This window comes from Cibotium barometz, chromosome 55, assembly GCF_041138505.1.
Source record: "Cibotium barometz isolate CiBa-2024 chromosome 55, ASM4113850v1, whole genome shotgun sequence".
NCBI classification, from domain to species: domain Eukaryota; kingdom Viridiplantae; phylum Streptophyta; class Polypodiopsida; order Cyatheales; family Cibotiaceae; genus Cibotium; species Cibotium barometz.
The window spans coordinates 36,713,237-36,731,782 of record NC_141100.1 but is presented as its reverse complement, the minus strand read 5'-3'; positions in this window follow the sequence as shown (position 1 = coordinate 36,731,782).

Sequence of the window (18,546 nt, the reverse complement as noted above, 5' to 3'; positions counted from 1 at the left end):
GGGTGATGCATTAACTTCCGCTAATCTTTCAGGACCGAATAGAAAACCTATTCTTTGTTGTTGGAAATGCATTTTTGGGCCAATGATTACATGCACAGATTACCTATGGGTAGGAGGATAAGGCTCTCCCTTCCTAAAGGGCTAGTCTTGCCCATTCATGATGCTAGTAAAATGAAAAATGCAAAAGGAAATTCATAAGGAGATGTCCCTTCACTCAATTTTACCACAAGAATCTCTATCTAAAGGGTTATAGCCTGGGATCGACTTCCAGTTGAATTGAGGGCTGGGGGGTAGGTAGCGTTTTCTCCTGATTGTAGTTGGCCCACCGTGCTAGTTCAATGTCCTCGCCATGCTTCCAAGCCTCTAAGATGGATTTCTTGTAGTCCTCCAAGGTCGGGAAAAACATTGTTTACGGCTCGATGAAGAGATTCAGATGATGCCAGCGGAGACTTCACTCGGTCAACAGGCGAATCTACCATCGGTGGAAGTTGCCCTTCACTCGGTCATGGTGCAGCAAGGCAAATCAGATAGCGCAAGAATTTGCTCTTCGCTCGATGGATGGAAATTATCTATCCATGGCCAATCGGATAGCGTAGGAATTTTCTCTTCACTCAGTGAATGGAAAGTTTTTGTCTGCCCAAGGCACAAAGAGGCCAATCGGACGGCACAAGATTCTACTCTTTGCTCGGTGAATGGAAGGGATTTTTCCTTTATATAGACATCAAGCTTGTAAAATGGTGTGAAGTACATAGAGCCTATGTATGCTCCAATATGCATTCATAAATATTATGTATGCTCATATGCATGCATAGAGCCTATGGATGCTCCAATATACATGCATAGAGCATATAAATGCTCTAATATACATGCATAGAGCATGTGCATGATTTAATATATATGCTCTCTATGCATGCATGTTAGAGATATGTATGTTAGAGCTGTAACATGCATGCATAGAGTTTATGTATGCTCTAATATGTGAGAGGATCCCACTTCACAATACTTGCCAAAACTCCTTACATTAGCATAGAATTTCACTTTCCACTCAAACTCTAATATAACGAGGTTTGGCAAGTGTTGTGAGTGATGACTATGTCTATACACATGTAAAATCTATAAATAGAGAGTATACCTTATGCATAGAAAAAGAGAGCATGTACATATATGTTATATGCTTAAGAGAGTATAAGAATTCAGAAAACCTATACTCTCCATCCATGCATAGCACTCCACATCAAAAAACCTTATGCATAAGCTTACTGCATAAAACCTTATACATAAGCTTTATGCATTAAGCTTATGCATATGTCTTTATGCATTACTCTTTTGCATGAAGCTTTATGCATTAAGCTTATGCATATGGCTTTATTATGTATTACACTTTTTCATAAACCTTTATATGCACAAGCTTTATATATAAAACCTTATGCATAAAAACATAATACCTAAATCCTTAATGCATAAAGCTTTATGCATATGGCTTTATGCACAAGCTTAATGCACAACAAGATTTATGCATAAAACCTTATGCATAAAGCTTAATGCATAAAGCCTTATGTATAAAGATTTATGCATAAAAACATAATTCATAAAGCTTTATAAATATTGTTTTGTGCACAAGCTTAATGCATAAATTATTATACACAAGCTTTATGCATGAAGCTTAATGCACAAGATTTATTCATAAAACCTTATGCATAAAGCTTAATACACAAGATTTATGCATAAAAACATAATGCATAGCATGAGTATCAAGCCATAATACATGAGCCTTATGCTTTATATGTATAATGAAAAAATAATTCTCCCAAGCACCTGGGGGTGCACCATAAACAAGGGATTATGAAAGACAAGTACTCTTACCTTGAGAAGAAAAGAAGTTGAGTTTGCATTACAAAATTTAGCTCATGTTACAAATTCAATCAATGAATAAGCTTTATACATATGGCTTTATGCACAAGCTTAATGCATAAATTCTTATACACAAACTTTATGCATGAAGCTTAATGCATAAGCTTTATGCATAAAACCTTTATGCATGAAGCTTAATGCATAAAACCTTATGCATAAAGATTTATGCATAATACCTTATGCATAAAAAAATAATGCATAGCATAAGTATAAAGCCATAATACATGAGCCTTATGCTTTATATGTATGATGAAAAAAAAATGCTCCCAAGCACCCGAGGGTGTACCATAAACAAGTAAATATAAGGATTATGAAAGATAAGTACTCTTACCTTGAGAAGAAGAGAAGTTGCGTTTGCATTGCAAAATTGAGCTTATGTTGCAAATCCAATATAAAAGTTAAAGTAAATATATATGTTAGTCAAGCACATATGCATTAAGCTTATGCTTAAACTTTATGTACAAGCTTGATGCGAGCGAGTGGATTCCAAAAAGATTCCCTCCCCCTCTAGCAAGAGAGAGAGAGAGGGGTGAAGAGAGTTGGAGAGACAACCTTAATACAAAAGCTTTATGTACAACCTTAATACAAAAGCTTTATGTACAACCTTAATACAAAAGCTTTATGCATAAGCATAAGGATAACCATAATCCATATATATATATATATATATGCTTAATCTTTATGCATTAAGATAGCTTTATATATAAGTCTTATGGAACATAAAGCTTAATGCATAAACCATATGCATTAAGATTTATGCCAAAATATGTATGCATTAAGGCTTTTACATTAAGCTTTATGCATAAAGCTTAAGCTTTTTACATAAACCTTTATGTAAAAGCCTTATGCATAAATCTTTATACAAAATCCTTATGTATTAAGCTTAATGTATAAAGCTTATGCATAGATTAATGCATAAGCCATATACATTAAGCTTAATGCATAAGCTTTATACCAAAAGATTTTTGCATAAAGCTTTTACATTGAGCTTTATGCATAAAGCTTAAGCTTAAAACTTTATGTAAAAGCCTTATTCATAAAGCTTAAGCTTAAGCTTAAACCTTTATGTAAAAGAGTTATGAATTAGCTTTATGTATAAAGCTAATGCATAAGGCATATGTATAAAGTTTAATGCATAAGTCATATGTATTAAGCTTTATAAATAAGGCTTTTACATAAAAGTTTATTATGCATTAAGCCTTATTCCTAAAGTGTAATGCATATGGCTTTATGTATAAATATTATATATAAAGCTTAATGCATAAACCATATGCAATAAGCTTTATGCATAAGGCTTTTACACAAACCATAAGCCATATGAATTAAGCTTTAGGAATAAGGCTTAATGCATATGGATTATGCATTAAGCTTTATGCATAAGCTTTACACACAAATCTTATGAATTTAAACCTTTACAAAAAATAATTATGCATAAAGGCTTAATCTTAAATCTTTATGAAAAATCCTTACGCATAAAGTTTATGCAAAAGCCTTAAGCACAAAGCTTAGGCATTAATCTTATGCTTAAAATTTATGCATAAACTTTTACATAAAGCTTTATGCAAAAGTTTTATTCCTAAGAATAAGTAATATTCATGTTATACACACGGCTATAGCTCGCCACAATAGCTTATGAATACAAATTGATTCCTTGTGTGATCATACCATATACATCCACTTCTTAGCCCTTACTGTCACCCATAAACCTATTTTGTAATTATTATATTAATCACAATATGTTAGAATGTGCATGGATGGAGTGTGCCAACACACATGAAGAAGTGTACACACTACACATGCAACAAAAATAAAGAGACAATTTAAAGAGGAAAAATGGAGGGAGTTCTTTAAAAAAATGGAATGTTGCTCCTTTATTCGAGAGAGATATCATAAAAAAAATTTCCAAGAAAAGTCTATTTTTTATTTGGAATGAAATTAGGGGGGATTGAAATTTGACGGACCAAAAAATTACTCTAATCATGGTTAAAATATTTTTTCTCGACTTAGCTTGTGGTCATGATTATCCTACATGCATTGTATTATGGAGGTTGAACGCATGCGCATGTGTGTGTGTGTGTGTGTGTGTGTGATCTATATTTATAACATATCCATAGTTGAAACAATGAATTCCAAAACCCAAACAGTCTTGATAAATGAAGAGTTAAACATGATTACATAACAATAGTATTTTCTACAATAATCATGCCATAAGTCATGGGAGACTGTGTCTCAAATATTGAAACTTGTGTCAGAAAGCTTAAATAGCGAGACATTTGAGAGGGTAGATCTTGTTACCTGCATCCATCCAACACAGACAAACAAATTGTTATCCTGTATGTGTATTACAAGTGTCCTAAGACCTACCACATGTTATAGATGTCACTCAAAGACCCCAATGTTTTTAAGCTATGTTTGGGTCAATTGGTCCCTTTTTACTCGGATAGACTTTAGGAGTCGATTCTCGAATTTTCAGATAGATAACCAATAAACACATCTTGTAATCATCCTCAAGAAATGTAAGATAGATAAATGACAAAATAGTCTCATAGTGGGTAAACTAATGGGCTTTGTATATCCACGCTCAAGCTACACCCCTTTGAAACTAGTCATCTATTCAATTACAATTTAGCCAGTGTTTAACACATTAGTTACTAGCCAGCTACCAACATCATCAGAAGTAAGAGATAAGTAGAGTGAGTTACTATATTTGGCCATAGAATCAAGGCCCAAATTATTGGAAGAAAAATTAGAAAAGGGGAGACGATCCTCTTGGTAGATGTAACCATAATCTAACAATTTCTTATTGATCAAGCATCCCAGCAATCAAAGGGTCAGATTACTTGTAGTCAACACCATGGGTATAACCTACCTGAGCGCTAGATGCCAATATACAACAAAGTGGACCTTATCTCAGTAATCCTAAACCCAGAGTCATCAAATTATTAAAAGAAAGTATGTGTATCAATAATGAATGTATTCCATAAATAGAAAAATAATTTAGATTACCCGATCTAAAATCCCCCGTGTTACCACTATCGACAGCATCATCCTTATGTGGAGATAAAAAATTACCATGATCGATTCTAACAAGCCTAGAGCGAGCCAAATGAGTAAGATATTGTGATCTTTGCCATAGCCTCGAATCAAATATATATCTCAAAAGGCCCTTTTAGTGTAAGTTTTGAAATTAACTATATATTATTGAATAATAGTAGCGAGATTATTATATAAGTCATGCATTAATCAAGTTATCATTATGACTACATAGTAAAAGCATGGTTTGCGATTTTCCCCAATGTACCTCAATAGTAATAGCGAATTCAATAGCGCTAGCCAATAATAACCAGATCTATTGAATGACTAGCACCTTATTAAGGGCTAACCAGAAAAGTGAGAACCTCTCAAATATATATATATATTTGAGAGTAAAACACACTGTGTTAAAACTCACAAATTCTGCTACAATGTGAGTTATCAGAAACACAGAGCCCCTCTTTCGTCTTTCAGAATAGAAAAAATAAACTCTTATTCCGAGTACCATTCAAAATATCATGTCAACATATTTACATAGAAAGAAATGCATGTGAATTTTTTTCGCCAATGATAAGAAATTATCAAAGTTTGTATATGCATGCATGTTATCTAGGGTTAAAATTTGGTTTTTCAGAAAAGCAAGAGATTAGCAAAGTTTAAACAAGTCATGCGCCCGCAACATGCAAACATCTCAATAGAGTAATATTGTTCAAATCCCTTCAAGTGGGATTTAAAAGATCATTATCCCAAGCATGCAAGATTAGCAGAGTTTAAATAAATGAGTTATGTAAACTTCACAAGTAACAATGCTCAAAAGCCCTTCAAGTGGGATTCAAAAGATCATTATCCCAAGCATGCAAAGAGTGTTGTCTCGACAACAAAGAAAACATGACCCATATCCTTGGCATTGTAGTTACTTGAGAAGAACTCCCAGCTGAAGCCAAAATAATCGACATAGCCAAAACAATACTACACAACAAGTTAAGTGAGTATATGTAACTCACATGAAAGGTGGTCTTTTTATACCCACCATCGCAAAGAGTATGCCAGCTACCACCACCCTGTGTGTTCAAGGAGGATCTAACTATGATTATGTCTAGAGCACCCACATCCTGTGTCACAAGGCATGACCAGTGTGTTTATGCCCAATAATGGGAATACAGCCAAGAGTGATAGGTAAAGTATTTAAAGCCCTATGTAACACTTATCACTCAAAAACAATGTTAATTTGGTTAAGTTAAGAAACAATATGAGTGTAATGTGTGTGTGTGTGTATGTGTGTGTGTGTGTGTGTGTGTGTGTGTGTGTGTGTGTGTGAGTGAGTGAGTGAGTGAGTGAGAGAGAGAGAGAGAGAGAGAGAGAGAGAGAGAGAGAGATCTTACTCTTTGTCTCATATGTAATTTGATTTAAACTTATTCCCTTGTTAAAAGTTTCATACAACTATGTCCTACCAAACTTTTGGTATTGTGTACCAATTTGCATGCATAATTACCTATCATTCTGTATGTAATTTTAAGAATTCTAATACTTTCAAGAAAACTTTGGCTTTTGAAATTCCTCAATTTTCCAATTAGCACGAGTGTTTCTTAGTGACGTTCCATTATCCTACCATGTGATAATTAATGAGCTTTGCTTTTGTAGATCATATTAAACATACTCTAGAGTACATCATGTAAGGCTCACATAAAATATTATATGTGAGGAACCCTCTTGGTAGAAAAATAAGTGAAGATGTGTCTTTTTGCACTATTTATGTGCACAATTAATCTTATATATCTAAACTAAGAAAAGTTATGTTCTTTTATGTTAATATAGATGTTTTTAACATGATCCTTCATCTGTATGTTTTTGTCTTTAAAAAATAAATAATTTATGAAGGGTTTTTTAGTGCTTTTACATTTTGTCAAGATTTGAGCACAACTAGAGGCATAAGTTGTTATGGTTACCTTATCATGGTTATAGGGTATAAGTTCTTGAAATTTACTTGATTTGTTCCTCTTTTCTTTTGTGTTCTCTATAAAGTACTTTGACATTTTTTATTTTTTTTATGAAGAACTTTGACATTTTGTGTTCTCTATGAAGTACTTTGATTTTTTTTAGTTTTTTTATTTTCCTTGAAGAATAAGCCCCCATGCATATATCTTATATATGAGTTGGACCTTGTGTGCTATTGCACTCCATGTGGTGGGATTTCATGCCCCAAAACTTATGGAAAAAGATCACTTTTGTTCCAACCTCTTTGGAAAAGAATGATTGTTACTTTGCTCTAGTTAATACTTTTGTGGGAATCTTTAATTTAACAAACACATTCATGATCTATAATGCTTATTTAAGTTATTATAGTAAACCATACCCAATCTTTTTATCACCTTTTACTTTGTGTCTAGCTATTGTGCGTATATATATGCACACACATATTGAGACATTTAAGTTGTTATAGTAAACCATACCCAATATCTTATTGCCTTTTACTTTGTGTCTAACTATTGTGTGGCATATATGCACACATATTGAGGCATTTAAGTTGTTATAGTAAACCATACCCAATCTTTTGGTCACCTTTTACTTTGTGTCTAAGTAATGTGTGTATATGCACATCATATCGAGACATTTTGTATTGCTTTCACAGTTTAAAAAATAAAAACGGACCAATCTCATGGCATAGATATAAATGGGTTAGAAAATGTCTTACTTTCATTGATATATAAAACTTTAGAGATGGGGATCAAATGTATTTAGTTTGAAACTGATGTGCCGACATGTAAGATGAGAAATTTTGGGTGATTTTACAAATTTTAAATGAAAAATATTGTCTTAAATAGTATGACACATTTTGAAAGACCTTCTAAAATAGCCATTATGTATATACATATATAAACATGTAAGATGTCTCTTACTAAGCAGTAAATTTAATTGACTACGAAAAATACTTATGTTTATTTTGAAAAAATGTGCAAATAAATATATTAAAAAGAATTTTAAAAAAATCAAGGTTTATGTGCATAAGTAAATGAGAAGACCTACGGGAAAACACGTGCACACATGCAGCTAATATAGGTCAAAATGAAAAATGATAAAATTATTTGGGAGGCCAGAATAAAAATTATTAAGTCAAGTGCCAATATTTAATGAAAAATACTAGGGCCAAAATTTCAAGGGCTCCCCATGGAAGAATTAATTGGTATGCACCCCTATATGTGTGTACATCTTAATTTAATTAATTAGACCGAGGTAATTCTCCTAAGGTTTAGAAAAACCATGGTTTGGCCAAATCAAGGAATAGAAAATTAATATTCATAGATTGCCTTAGGATAATTCAATAAATTGGCCTTAGGATAAAATTTAGACTAAGGAATAAAACAATATATTTTGATATTTGTGTATTCAAAATTTAGAAGGTTGGGCATTGGGTAGGATAAGATAAATTGCTTTGATTTTATATATTATTTAGTGTTGAAATAAGATTTACATTGAAATGTGCACATTAATGTTACATAAATGTGTACATTGATCCTTATTTACGAAAAATGATTTAGGTTAAGAGGATTGGGATCAAGTGAAAATCAAGATTTAAGATTAAGAATAAGGTTTATTTTAGGGATAGCCCTAGGTCTAGAACTTAGACAAATTATAATTAGAATAAGGTTTATTTTAGGGATAGCCCTAGGTCTAGAACTTAGACAAATTATAAAGAGAGAAAATAGCTTTAGGTGAAGAAACATATCCTAGATTAGTAAAAAATTTGTCGGAGGAATGTTTAGAAATCTTTTCTAAGTATTGATGCAAATAAATCTAGAGAGAGAAGGATTCTACAAGGAGAATTATAGAAAGAGAAGAAGAGACTTTAGAGAGGGAGGAAGAGAAATGAACTTCTAAGTAAGTAAGATTCAATATATTAGGTTAAATTTATATATTTAACTCAAGAAAATAAATTTGATCATGATTATGATTAGATTAAGTCAATCTATCTCAAGAAAAGAAGATTTTTATAGAGAGAAAGTCTCGAATAACCCTAAAATCAAAAGTTTGAGAGTATTCTAATCAAGAGAAGAGGTGTATTTCAAAATCAAAGACTAGGGTACCTAAAATTAAGTGACTTTTAATGGAGAATAAGGATCAAGACTAAAATTAAGAACAAAAAAAGTAGGGATTAATGTACTTAATTCAAAGAGAGGCCCAAATGTGATGATGATTCTAGACTTGAGCAATCAAGATTGAAATGAAATTAGGAAATATTCAAGGAGAGATATCCTTTTAAGACCCTCAATAATGACCAAGGTTCCTTAGAAGGATTCTTGAGATATGATAAAGCCTAGTTGACATACTCTTATAAGTGGGGACTACTTTGACCTTGCATTAAAGTGCTAAGTCCATACAACATGTGTATTCACATGCCTTATTATTTTGTGGTGGGGGTGAGTGGCTAAGGAAGCATCTTCCAAATAAAGAATGTAAAAATGAATGGGCCCTTTTGGTGGAAGAATTTTGTTTTGGGGTAGGCGAATTTGATTCAAATTTTAAGCATCTTTCGCTCGAAACTTGGCAATCAAAGTTCACGACCTACAAAGTAATTCGTGCAAAATTTTTCTATAGAAGAATGAGTCGTGAACTTCAACTTTGCTTTTTGAAGCTTCTCAATCCGAGCCACACACAAAAAGTTACAGCCAAAATACTGGCTTGCACAAATTCTAGATAGCCTACTCAAATATCTTCCTCACTTCTTCTCTTACCACAATCACAATCACTACTTTGTAATGTTTTCACCCCACACCCATTTAATATGACCTTTGAAAACGTTGGCTCAAATGAAAAATTGTAATATCTTTTGGAATCTTCCTCCACCACCTTGGGCCTAGCAAAAGCTAAGACCTGGTCCAATTACAACCTCTTCAGCAAACCACTTATCTTTGTTAAGGGAGTCCTCCACCTATAAAAAGGGGCCATCTATCACCATCAAGGGGATACATCTTTCTTCTTTCCTCTGTAGCCCTCAAGCTTGTGTTAATCTTCTTCTTCCCAACACCCATGCCATCATAAAGTCCTTAGTCTTCTCCCCATGCTCACTTCCTCACCCCATCTCTCTACACATCTCTACTTATCAACCTATGTGCTAGTACTTTTGGGGTGTTTTCTCCACCATATGGTTCCTTCCAATGCCATTATAGGTGTGTACAACTCATCCATGTTAGTATATAGCCCATAAATTTCCCTCTCTATTTACTTTACTTTGTCTCCAACCACTAATAAGAAATCTTGGGTCTACCTCCACATGGTTTCGAGCATTGGTTTCCATTGGCGAGTTGATTTTGGTGTGTGTTTATGAAGTGGATGCCTTTGTTTTGTTCTTCCATTGTGCTTCTTTTAAGATCAAGAATTATCTAGTGTTTGTCTTTGTGAGTGTGGTTCTCTTGGGAGGTGATAGAGGCCACCTTTCAAAAAAATCCCCCTTAGTGCATATAACATATATCCACATCATGTAACAAAATAAACCATATTCACATCTAAAGCAGTTTTAACCATCACAAGCTCAATGAGACTCACATCTCTCTAGTCAAATTTTCTCCAGCCACACCACAACATATCTTGGTAGGGTCTTCTCAAGATTCTTCCCTTCTTCAATTCATTCCCAAGTCATGAGTCCATAAACTAATCGAATCAATTTTTGCTTAAGGTCTTTTACATACAAAGATGATCATTCTAAAGTCATTGATCTAGCTCTTGTATTTAGGCTTTATCATATCTCGAGAATCCTTCCAAGGAACCTTGGTCATTTATTAAGGGTTTGAACACTAGTTTGGTAGCTGAGCAGGACATAAATACATCTTTTTAGGGGTTTGCTAAAATTTTTATATCTTGTGAATGGAAGCAGTATTTTAGCATTTATCTTCTAAGGCATATCTTCATGAATATAGAAAACCTTAAAAATATTAAAATGATAAAAATAACCTTAAATATAATTGATAAATCACCATAAGTAGACGTATGTCTCTATCCCACTTGTCTCTCCCACCTCTTCATATATTCATGGTTTTTGAATGGTATGTTTAGAATTAGGGTTTTTAATTGGTATTCTCTTCACTCTCTCTTTCTCACTCTCTCATGTATAAGCTTCTTATGTTTAAATTTTTTGAATGGTATTCTCTTCTCTCTCTCTCTCTCTCTCTCTCTCTCTCTCTCTTTCTTCTTATGCATAAGCCTAAGAGGCCTCTTATGCATAAGAGGCATATACTTAAACCTCCTTATGCATAAGGCTTAAACCTCCTTGTGTATCCATGCTATTTACACTTTTAGGGTTTTGTATTACTAATTCTTTTCTCAACTTTTTGTTTTGTTTTGTAGGTCTTATAATCCTCTCTTTCAACTTCACCAAAAAGAGGTAATTGTTTTTCTCTCTTTCCTCTCTTTTCGATTTTGTATGCATGCATTAGGTTCTTAGGGATTTTGTATGTATGCATTACTAATCCTTTCCTCACCCTTATGTTAGTTTTGTAGGTCTTCTAATCTTTTCTTTCAACATCACCAAAAAGAGATAAGTGCTTTCTTATCTTTCCTCTCTTTCCTATCTCTTTTATCCTCTCTTTCCTCTATTTTTATCTACCAAAAAGAGGGGTTTTGTTTTGTAGGTCCTCTATGCTGCATAGAGCTTAATCTATTAATAGAGCTCTAATCATAGAGCTTAATCTATGCATTCAACTCTATTCGTAGAGCTTAATGTATAGATTAAGCTCTATGCATGCATTCATAATGCATAGAGATCTATGCATAGATTAAGCTCTATGAATACAACTCTATGCATGCATTAAGCTATATGCATGTCTCCAATAAAGTAATCAGTCAAGAATATATATCTAAATATTTCAATTTAGCTAGAAGACAAGGTGATGGTCTCAACTTTCAAAATTGCATTGATAACAAAATAACGTATATGAACCCTTGCTTATATTTGGATCATCTAATAAGAAACTTATAAAAAAATTATTTATTATTATATAAAATAACTAGATATTCCACTTTAAGCCTTACGAGATGTTTAAAAATGTGTGAAGTAGTCTCTTATTCTATAGGAATAAATATGGTTCAAAATTTATGAATTTTCGTCTAAAACAAAGTGCCTAAAAGGATAGGTGTAACATTGTACAGAACATGCATGCAATATTTGGTCCTAGTCTATGATTGTTTGATTAGCTATAAAAATCCTCAGTCAATTTTTTTAAAGACATCTTAATACCTTAGAATTTTCAGTAAGACCTAAATTTTGGAGTTCTAATAACTGATTTTTGAGGCTAAGATGGATTATATTACACCATACATATGTTTGTGAAGCAATGCATATCCAAAAACTTTGGAAAGAAATGACAAATTGGCTAATTAAAGCATTTGATCCAAATATAGTCCAAATAGCCCTGCATTACTATGTAATTTGGCCTATGAATTCTTATGAAATTGAAAACCCTAGAGGTAACCAATGTGATCCCAAAGAAACCCAATTTTCCTTCACTATGTACCTGATGATATAAAAAAAGCAAACCTTTGATTTTCACTATCCATGTGTTCTAAATAATTTCATAAATTTGGTCAGTAAACATGACATAAATATGTCCATGGACACTTTTCTGTCCTATTACCAAACTAGTGTTAGGATATCTCTTCTTGAAGATTCCATAATTTCTTGATTGCTCGAGCCTAATCATCATCCCATTTCTTAAGGATTGGACCTCTCTTTGAATTAAGTACACCAATCACTACTTTTTATGTTCTTAATTTTAGTCTCAATCCTTATTCTCCATCAAAAGTCACATAATCCAACCTTTTCAAGGCACCCTAGACTTTGCTTTGAAATACACCCCTTCTCTTGATTAGAATACTTTCAAACTTTTGATATTAGGGTTATCCGAGACTTTCTCTCTCTAAAAATCTTCTTTTCTTGAGAAAGATTAACTTAATCTAATCATAATTGGGATCAACTTGATTTTCTTGACTTAATTTTAGAAATTTAACCTAATCTTATATTTAATCTTACTTACTCAGAAGATCATTTCTCTTTTTCCCTCTCGAATCTCTTCTTCTCTTTCTAGAATTCTCCTTGTAGAATCATTCTCTCTCTAGAGTTATTTGAATAAATACTTAGAAAAGATTTCTAAACATTCCTTCAACCAATTTTTAATTAATCTAGGATATGTTTCTTCACCTAAGGCTATTTTCTCTTTCTATAATCCTATTTTTGCTTTGCCTCTAGACCTAGGGCATTTGTAAACTTGTGCTAGTATTATAAGTTCGTGATAGAATGTTGTTATAATGTGCATTGGGTTAGAAGTTGGAACTATCTAGTGAACTTAGGAATACTCCACAAAATTGTATGGGTGGTTGCAAGATGAGGGTACCCACTTTCGTTCACTCTGTCTAAAATTGGAATATCGACGCAACTCAGGCGGAGTACCTCGTTCATGATATCGCCATCAATTAAAACGCAACACGTGCCTCTTAAGCCTAAAGTGCCATATCTCGAATGAGATACCAACTAATGTCATGCCAGCAAGTCCGAGTTTCTAGTCATTGTAATCTCGATTGAGATATGCAGGCAACTTGGATCCACGTCAATGCCATGGTGGATCCCCCTCGACTTTCTCGCTCGACCGTCTTTACCGTCCATGTATCTCGAACGAGATAAGGAAATATCATCTCGACCATTGAAAAATCTCGTTCTGGGTATAGAAATGTGATCTCATCCATCCACATATCTCGTTCGAGATACCAAGATGTAATCAAAGCCGTTGAAACACCTCGATCGAGATACATCTACACAATCCAACCCATCCATTTGCGCCCACTTGAAGATGTGATCCTAGCTGTTTATATATCTCGATCTAGGTATGAAGTGAATCTCGACCGTCAAACATACCTCGATCGTGGTACTCACTCAAAATCTAATCCGTCCATGTATCTCGAACGAGATACACAATTCAAATCGCAGTCATCCCCATCGCCACCAACCCTAAGATCAAATGCATATCTTGGCCGTTTGTCTCACTAACCCTAAAACCGCATGTACATCTAAAGCGTTGATCTTGCAAGCCCTAAAATGCATGCCACCGAACCTCGATCGAGGTTATAAAAGCGAAAAGTTTTTTTTTCACCTCATTCTCACATGTCATTTTTGCTCTCCTTGCTCTCTTGATTTGGATTAGCAATTAGTGGGCTCATTAGTACTCAGCACTAAGCATTGGACCTTTCACATTGACCTGCCCGTTTGTGTTAGGCTTAGGTTCTAGCATGGAGTCACGTGAGGAGGGCCGCTCGTCTTGTGGACCTCATCGCAGAGATAGACCGTGAGTTAGCGGTGGCTATCTTTTGGACTTCTAGAGACACACCGTCTACATTACATATCATGTCAGTCCTGGAGGCAATGCTATCGTCCCTTTGTAGCCTTTACGATATTGTTTATGTAGATGAGTAGATAGCCCACCATCGCATTGCTCCTATGTCACATGGCCTGACATATCGTCAGGTCTGTGATCTTGGCCCGATTAGGGATAGAGCCTACTTAGACCTTTTCCTTAATAGAGCCGTGGGATGCAGCCTGGGGCGAGGAAGCCCCTTATTATTTCGCGGTGTTCGCATCCTCGTATGGCAGCACATATCTATAGTCGATATGTTGCTACATATGGGAGGATGCCGAACAAGCCACATTCCCATATACTTCGCAAAGTAATTATATACGGAGTTTGTCTTAGGGTAGGAGGTGGATTACACTAGCCATCGGCCCGGTGTGGCGATGTTGGCCGCGGTCGTCTCTCCAAGACCACGGTAGGCGGCCTCCACCCTAGCAGCCCTTCATATAGATGCTATAGATCCTACGTTTGTGCCTTTGTCGACGGTCGAGGCACTTGGCACCTAGGTGGGTATCGACGTACGGAGTACCATGGAGACCATCCAACACATGGTATTCTTGGTTTCATGATCGATACCAATAGATGTCGAGGTATTTACACATATTTATTACTTCTTAAGTTTTTTCATAGTCATTTGTTTGCATGTTTATATGTACTTTTCTATATTTTTAAAATGAGCGACATGGTTAATTGTGTCATGTAGAGTCCCACACCACCTACCAGTGAGATTGAGTGGAGCCACTTGATTTTACCTCAACTACTGACTTAGAACTCGATGCTGCCGATGATAGAGATCAGGAGCCTAAGGTGCCTCCAGAGATTGAGTGGAGTGCACACAAGTTTGATGCATACCAGAGAGTCCTTCAGGAGAGCCAGCTCACAGCACATGAGCCTGTGGGTAGTTCTGGTCCTAGTGGCACCTCAGGTGACGGTGTTGGCAGTAGTGCTGCTTCACATGAGCAACGTGTCCTTACAATAGAGGAGCTTACATACGCAGAGTGGCAGACAGCATCGACCATTGCCGATTACAGATTTTGGGTTCACAGATAGAGACGTTTGCAGTAGCATGACGTAGAGAGAGGGAGAGGGCTGTAGCAGCTTATGGGACTCGTGATCTCCCAAGTACACCAGTACCAGCTCTTATGATCCTACCTTTAAGGCAGACCTCCCCGCCTGCCCGACGGCCCCCGCAGCACAACCTCCTCGACGTACACAGCAACCTCGACGTGCACATCGATCAATAGTGAGAGAAGATGATTTTGATTGGGTTGCCGTTGATAGTGACTAAACGAAGACTAGATGGGTTAGCTCACTTATATTGTACTTAGATTTTTTGGCAGTTGACTAACCTCAATCTAGCTGTAGCTCGTTTTCATTATGCCTTGATCTATTGAGTTAGTGACTAAACCCAAAGTAGTTGGGTTAGCTCACATTCTGATGTACTTAGTTGATGTGTATATCGTTATGAGTTTTTTCATTATTGAGGATCATTGCATTTTAGTTTATGTTTATGATTTTTGGATTTTTTTAACACTTTGGCTATTATATTGTTTCTTAAAAATCCCCATACCATCATACCCAAACATGCTGCTATGGTGAGACCAAAATTTATGAGCATGTGGGGAGGACTTGCCCCCACATGCTCAATTAATGTTTGGTCACCATCGGAGCATATTTGGATTAGCAATTAGACCCCAGTGTGCGGATTTTTTCAAGTCTCTTGGTGCTTGAGAGGCCTTGGAAAATCCCGCTCTTCCCCATATCATCGTACCCAAACATGCTCCAATGGAGACCAAAATTTGCGAGCATGTGGGGGGACCCGCCCCCCCTCCACATGCTCGCAAAGTTTAGTCCTCCATCGGAGCATGTTTGGGTTAGCAATTAGTCTCCCAGTGATAATTTTTCAAGTCTCTTGGTGCTTGAGAGACCATGAAAAATCCTACCCTTCCCCATACCATCGTACCCCCAACACATGCTCCGATGGTGACCAAAATGTGCAAGCATATGGGGGGGCACCCGCCCCCACATGCTTGCAAAGTTTGGTCCCCATCAGAGCATGTTTGGGTTAGCCATTAGTGCCCAGTGATGATTTTTCAAGTCTCTTGGTGCTTAAGAGGCCATGGAAAATCCTTCTCTTCACCATGCCATCATACCCAAACAAGCTCTGATGGTGACCAAACTCTGCGGCGAGCATGTAGGGGCAAGTCCCCCCCACATGCTCGCAAAGTTTCGTCTCCATCAGAGCATGTTTGGATTAGCAATTAGAGCCCACTGTAGATTTTTCAAATCTCTTGGTGCTTGAGAGGCCATGGAAAATCCCGCTCTTCCCTATGCCATCGTACCCAAACATGCTCCGATGGTGGTGACCAAAATTTGCAAGCATGTGGGAGGGACCCACCCCCACATTCGCGCAAAGTTTGGTCACCATCGAAGCATGTTTGGATTAACAATTAGCTCCTAGTGTGAATTTTTTAAGTCTCTTGGTGCTTGAGAGGCCATGGAAAATCTCACTCTTTCATCGTACCCAAACATGCTCTAATGGTGAGCAGACTTTGCGAGCATGTGAGGGGGACCCACCTCCACATGCTCACAAAGTTAGGTCACCATCGCAACATGTTTGGATTAGCAACAATTAGCGCCCAGTGAGGATTTTTTAAGTCTCTTGGTGCTTGAGAGGCCATGGAAAATCCCGCTCCTTCCCCGTTCCATCGTACCCAAGCATGCTCCGATGGTAACCAAACTTTGCAAGAATGTGGGGGGGGACCACTCCCACATGCTTACAAAGTTTGGTCCCCATCGGAGCATGTTTGGGTTAGTAATTAGCGCCCAGTGCAGATTTTTCAAGTCTCTTGGTGCTTGAGAGGCCATGGAGAATCCCGCTCTTCCCCATACGATCATTCCCAAACATGGTCCAATGGTGACCAAACTTTGCGAGCATGTGGGGGGGACCCGTCCCCACATGCTCACAAAGTTTGGTCACCATTGGAGCATGTTTGGATTAGCAATTTTAGTGCCCAGTGAGTATTTTTCAAGTCTCTTGGTGCTTGAGAGGCCATGGAAAATCCTCCTCTTCATCATGCCATCGTACCCAAACATGCTCCGATGGTGACCAAATTTTGCAGCATGTTGGGGCAGGTCTCCCCCACATGCTCATAAAGTTTGGTCACCATGGGAGCATGTTTGTATTAGTAATTAGCTCCTAGTGCAGATTTTTCAAGTCTCTTGGTGCTTGAGAGGCCATGGAAATTCCCGCTCTTCCCCATGCCATCGTACCCAAACATGCTCCGATGGTGACCCCCCCACATGCTCGCAAAGTTTGGTCACCATCGGAGCATGTTTGGGTATGATGGCATGGGAAAGAGCGGGATTTTCCATGGCCTCTCAAGCACCAAGAGACTTGAAAAATCTGCACACTAGGTGCTAATAGCTAATGCAAACATGCTCTGATGGGTGACCAAACTTTGCAAGAATGTGGGGGTGGTGGGTCCCCACCACATGCTTCCAAATTTTGGTCCCCATGGAAGCATGTTTGGGTACAATGGCATGGGGAAGAGCGGGATTTTCCATGGCCTCTCAAGCACCAAGAGATTTGAAAATTTTGCACTGGGCGCTGATTGCTAATCCAAACATGCTCTAAGGGTAACCAAACTTTGTGAGCATGTGGGGGTGGGTCCCCCCCACATGCTTGCAAAATCTTGCCCTTCCCCATACCATCATACCTAACACATGCTTCGATGGTGACCAAAATGTGCGAGCATATGGAGGCATGCAAAGGTGGCAAGAAGATGTGGCATTAATGATGACTAGGATGATGAGGTGGGGAGTCAACTAGGTTGACCATGTTGACATGGAGGGTAAAGGTGGCAAGGTGCTTATGTGGATCCTCTCGAAGCTGATGTAGTCATAAAGTGGCATGCATATACCCAAGCCTCACACTTGGCAGGATTTCTAGGCTTTGAAGTTTACCAAGCCTAGATTTCCAAACCTAACTAGGATTGGTTTTCGACTTGAAAAGGGGAGAGTGGACACAATATGGGAATTTTCACTTGGGAGGATTGAAAATGGACTTTCCCATACTCAAATTAAGCCAAAATGATTTTAATAAATTCATGGCAATAATTATATTGATCCCTAGAGTTTTCAGATTGAAAGATTAAATATTTAATTTTCTAGAATTAAATTACAATTGATTTAATGGGTCTCTAACAGTCAT